Source organism: Chenopodium quinoa, unplaced genomic scaffold (assembly GCF_001683475.1).
Source record: "Chenopodium quinoa cultivar QQ74 unplaced genomic scaffold, ASM168347v1, whole genome shotgun sequence".
In the NCBI taxonomy this organism is placed as follows: Eukaryota; Viridiplantae; Streptophyta; class Magnoliopsida; order Caryophyllales; family Amaranthaceae; genus Chenopodium; species Chenopodium quinoa.
Window position 1 is genome coordinate 6,302,853 of NW_018742390.1, and position 6,000 is coordinate 6,308,852.

Below are 6,000 nucleotides of genomic sequence, written 5' to 3' on the forward strand. Positions count from 1 at the left end.
GAGCAAGAGAAGAAAGAGCTGGTCCGGGAGATGATGGAAGACTCCGCTCAAATCCAGCGCATGACCTGGGGCCGCCTCTTCCCCAGTGCCGACTTTGCCTCTTGGGAAAGAACGTACCGCCAGTGTTCGGATACATATAATCAAGAGATCCTGGCGGCTGCTGAAGAAGAGGCGTTGGAGGAAGCTTTGGAGGAGGAGGAGCCGGTAGTGGCGCTTGTGCCGCTTGGGGGTAAGGCATCAAAAAAGAATGCAGCTGAAGCCGAGTCCAGCAAGAAGAGTGCTGACCAGGCGGCAGCTGCTAATACTGAACTGCCCCCTTCTTAAGCTTTATGTATTCTTTCCACGGCCTGCGTGCCGTTTGCTTTGTATTTACCCGGCCAGGGGGCCGGGGCTTTGAATATTTTGCTGGTCTTTAATGACCGGCTTATTTTTAATGAATTTTTGTTTTGCTTCAAATTTGTCTAAGTATTCCATATCTAATATCCAATTGTTCACTAGACCGACTGTTTTACATGGTCGAACGTTGCAGACAGGTACTCATAGTTAGTACGCCGCCTATGCCCCTGGACGACTGGTTGTCTGTTTCCAGGATAGACGATCAGTCGGCCATTTATCCAATCAGTATTTGAACTATTTTGTCTGGATCCTTTTTAGGCAGGCGGTCCTGTCATTTGTAAATTTAACCAAGTAGGAAAGTGGTCTGACCAAGTAAATAGAGCATTACCTAGTCGCCAAGGAACTGAGTAGTAGAGATAACAAGCGGCGGGTACCGGTTGTTTCCCTTTATTGCCAATGTTTGTTGGCTTTTAACTCATAATTTGTTAACCTAGCAGGAGTAGTGGTTGAGAGCCCCTGTTTGTTAAAAACAGGCGGACGACTCATACCTTTTAGGCTCTATACTAAGTTTGAGTGACTATTAAGTTAACATAGGAGTTACTTAGTCTTCGTCACAATCTAGATTGAGTAGTAGAGGTACCAGGCGGCGGAGGCCGGCTGATCCCCTTGATTTGCCAATGTTTGTTGGCTATTAACTCAATAGGTTACCTAGTAGGAATAGGGGTTTGAGTGCCCCTGTTAGCCAAAAAACAGGTGGTCTACTCAAACCTTTTAGGTTCCATAGCAAATTTGAGGGAGTGACTATGAGTTAACGTTGGAGTTACTCAGTCGCCGTCACTTTTGCTTGAGAAGTAGAGGTACCAGGCGGCGTAGGCCGGCTAGACCCCTTGATTCGCCAATGTTTGTTGGCTATTAACTCAATAGGTACCCCCTTCATTTATCCCAAGTAATACAGGCGGTCATCTGACTCAGATGTCAACTGCTACCACTGGTTTGGTTAGTGATAGAGTTATCCTTGTCTCAAAAACGGCTACGTGGTTGCCCTTGGGGACAGTCGTATAGGTGCCGTGTAATTAGTTTATAGAACAATGTTCCACCCAAAAGGGAGCTACTCTCTGCGACGAATTTCATCCGGAGGGATGCCGCCGGACGCCTGCTATGATGTTGGGACAGGTCGTATTAGTTTTGTAAATTTGATCAGTTGGCTTGCCGCCTTGTCTGATCATTCGGCCTGTGGCCTTGGTAAGTTCTTGGTGAACGTAGGTGCTAAGTAAAAGGAGGGTAGCCGCCTGTTAGGCACAGGGTCGACCAGGCCCCAATCTTTTTAGCTAAGTATTACGGGGGTGGCTATGTGTTTGGAACCAGTCGGCCATCTTCTTATGGAGAGTAGCCGACTATATGTCCAGAGGGCATGCCCCTAAATAGAGTAAAATACTCAATGGAGAGTGGCCGACTGTAAAGGTACAGACGGCATGCCCCTCTGAAGTAAAAATTCTCAATGGAGAGTAGCCGACTGTAAAAGTACAGACGGCATGCCCCTCTAAAAATAGAGTAAAACTCAATGGAGAGTAGCCGACTGTAAAGGTACAGACGGCATGCCCCTCTTTAAGTAGAAATTAAACATGGAGAGTAGCCGACTATTTGTTAGTAGGCGTGCCCCTCTTAGTACAAAATTGAATAGTAAGTGCAAACTTTTATTAAGTAGCTCTTGACTATTTACATCATTCAAAAGAAATATTTCTTAAGATTATCTACATTCCAAGTTCGAGGCAACGGTTGTCCGTCTGGTGTTTCCAGACGGTAGGTACCGTCCCTGACTTCCTCATAGATTCGGTAGGGTCCTTCCCAATTGGGAGTTAGTTTGCCAGACTCATTAGCCCTACCAACTGCTTCCATTTTTCTAAGTACAAAGTCCCCTACTTTGAGTGGACGCCTGTGTACTTTTTTGTTGTATGATCTAGTCATTCTCAAGCGATAGATCTCATGGCGCAAGACAGCATTGCCCCTCTTTTCAGGAAGTGAGTCTAATGCCAGGCGCATGGCTTCCCAGTTTGCCTCTTCGTCATATAGCATTACTCGAAGAGTCGGCTCGTAGTGTTCTATTGGAAGAACAGCTTCCGCACCGTAAGTTAGGAGGAATGGAGTTTCTCCAGTCGCCCCTTTTTCAGTCGTCCTAATGGCCCAGAGAACATGTGGTAGTTCATCCGCCCATAGGCCGCCTGCTCGTTCAATCTTTTTCTTGAGACCGTCTGAGATGATTTTATTAAAGGCTTCTTCCTGACCGTTTGCTTGTGGACGGCCGACAGATGCAAAGTAGTTTGCAATTCCTTGGTCACCCAACCAGCTTTTGAGAACAGGCGTCTCAAATTGGGGACCATTATAATAAACCATAGACATGGGAACCCCAAACCGAGTGATGACATTTTTCCAAATGAATGAAATTACATCTTTCGTCTTGATTCCCTTTACAGCCTCCGCCTCTACCCATTTAGTGAAGTAGTCGACGGCAACAAGTATGTACCTCCTTCCGCCTGTAGCAGGCATATATGGACCCAGAATGTCCATGCCCCACTTAGCAAACGGTAGTGGGCTGTGAATGGTAGTGAGGTCAGTAGCCGGACGGTGAATTAGTTTGCCAAACCTTTGGCACTTGTCACATTTTTTCACCATCTCCATTGCATCTGCTTCCAAAGTAGGCCAAAAGTAGCCCTGCCGCCTTGCCCTTTGAGCAAGCGTCCTACCGCCTATATGAGAAGCACAGTAACCAGAGTGAAGATCGTCTAGTATCTCTCGTCCCTTTTCTGGAGTAACACACTTTAAGAAGGGTTGAAGGTACCCCTTTTTGTGAAGTTCTCCCTTTATCATTTCAAAACAGGTGGCTCGTTTTTTCAGTGCTGCCGCCTGTTGAGGATCATCCGGCAGTGTACCGTTTGTCAGATATGCCTTGATTGAATCCATCCAGGTTGAGCTTCTGTCTAGGATTCCAATAGGGTTTTCCTCGATGCTTCTCTTCTCCATTACTTCCCAAAAAACAGTTCGAGGAGTATCAGAGGAGGCGGATGATGCTAATTTTGACAGTGCATCCGCCTGGTTGTTTTCTGATCTCGGCACTTGGATTAGATGGAAATCCTCAAGGGAGCCGACTGCTTGTCGGACCGCCTGTAAATACTTGATCATGGCCGGATGGGTTGCTTCGTATTCGCCATTGTACTGACTCACTATCAATTGTGAATCGGAACAGGCGTCTATTTTCTTGCCCCTGCCGCCTTGCACATGCGGATCCCGGCTAGTAAAGCTTCATATTCTGCCTTATTGTTTGAAGCCTGAAAACTGAAGCGTAGAGCATACTTGTACCTATCGCCCTCTGGCGACTGACATATGACGCCTACTCCATAACCATTTGAAGTAGAGCTTCCGTCCACATATACCTTCCATACTTGGTCTGGAACTTGAGAGTCAGGAGGACGAGTCATCTCTACAATAAAATCAGCAAAGGCTTTCCCCTTCACTGCTTTTCTAGGCTCGAATGTAACTTCGAGGCTCTGTATTTCTATGGCCCATTTGATCATTCGGCCTGACGACTCCATGATGGTAAGTGGCCGCTTGATAGGTTGGTCTGTATACACGACGACTGCATGTGCCAAAAAGTAGGGCTTCAATTTTTTAACAGCCATGAAGAGTGCAAGACCAAATTTCTCCACTAGGGGATACCTCAACTCGGCATTTTTCAGTACAAGACTGACAAAGTAGACCGGGAGCTGACAGCCGTCTCTTTCAGCAAGGAAAACAGCTTTTAACGCATGATCAGAGACGGCCAAGTACATGTAGAGTACCTCTTTGGGCAAAGGGCTGACCAGCCTCGGCAAGGAATACAAGTGAACTTTTAATTTCTGGAAGGCGGCCTCAGCATCCGGCCCCCATTCAAACCTTGCCTTTTTCTTAATTGCCTGGAAAAAGTATAGGCATTTGTCGCCTGATCGGCTTAGAAATCTTCCCAAGGCCGCCAGACAACCTGTTAACTTCTGAACCTCTCGGATGGTACGAGGCGACTGCATGTCAATGACCGCCTGCACCTTCTCAGGGTTCGCCTCTATTCCTCTCTGATTGATAAGGAATCCGAGAAATTTCCCAGACTCAACTCCAAATACACATTTCTTGGGATTGAGCATGACATGGTGCCGCCTGAGTGTGGCGAAAGTTTCTCGGAGGTCCGACAGATGATCTTTCGGAAGCTTAGACTTGATAATCATATCATCAATGTATGCCTCGACGTTTCTCCCAATCTGATCAAAGAACACAGTGTTTATCATTCGTTGGAAGGTAGCCGGGGCATTCTTAAGACCAAACGGCATGACCGTGTAACAGTATAATCCCTGATCAGTGACGAAGGCCGTCTTCTCCTGATCTTTCTTCCATAAAGGAATTTGATGGAAACCAGAATAGGCGTCCATAAAACTCATCAAGGCATGGCCGGCTGTTGAGTCGACCAGGTTATCAATTTTAGGCAGAGGGTAACTGTCTTCGGGGCACGCCTTGTTTAAGTCTGTGTAGTCTACACACATTCGCCAGGTGCCATTCGGTTTTTTAACAAGCACCACATTTGCAACCCAGTCTGGGAAGTAACATTGCCGAATGAACCCTGCATCAAGTAATTTTTTAACTTCGGCGGCTGCCGCCTGACTTCTTTCTCCGCCATGGTTCCGCTTCTTTTGCCGTATCGGCTTCTTTTTCGGATCCACGACCAGTTTATGTACCGCCAGATCAGGACTAATGCCTGGCATTTCATGGACTTCGAATGCAAAGATGTCCTTGTATTCTTTCAATAGTTTGTGAAAGTCGTCACCAAGGTTTTTCAGAGCAGTCGTCCCAACTTTGACTGTTCGGTCAGGACGTGAGTCGTCTAAGATTAGGTCCGCATGCTCACCAGCCGGCTGAGGGCGGAACTCATCCGGCCGCTCCTCTGCCAATGATTGCTATTTTCTTTCTTTTCTTGCGGCCCTTGTCTGGGATGCCTTTCTCTTTTTGCCGCCTGCTTCTTGAACAGGCGCACTCTCCTTGACATTGTCAAGGTCTGTTTTTTCACCGCTTGACCCAGTAGCCATAACAGTGGGCTTGACATCCGAGAGATAGCACTCTCGGGCCATCCTCTGATCTCCCCTTAGGGAGCCGACTGTTCCATTATCCCTCTCAAACTTGAGCAACATAAGAGATGGGATTATAACAGCCTTGGAATTATTCAGGGTAGGTCGACCCAGAATCATGTTGTAGGCCGAGAGTTCCTCTACTACCAGGAACCGGACTACCATGTGTCGTCCTTCCCCTTTTTCGCCCAGGCGGATGGGTAAATCTACTTGTCCCAGTGGGTGGACGACTCCTCCTCTAAACCCTACTAAAGGGTGGGAGGCCGGATGTATGCAATCAGTCTGATATTTTAGTTTCGACAGACATTTGCTACTGATGAGATCTGAGGAGCTTCCGGTATCTATGAGGATTCGGCCAACTCTCTGGTTGGCCACTTTACATTCAATAACGAGAGGGTCGTCATGCGGCCCCCTTACCCCTCCTAGATCTTCTTCAGTGATGACAATCTCAGGAAATGAATATTTGGACGGCCGTTCTTAGTGAACGGAATTTACATCTAACCGCCTGATATTGTCTTTGTTG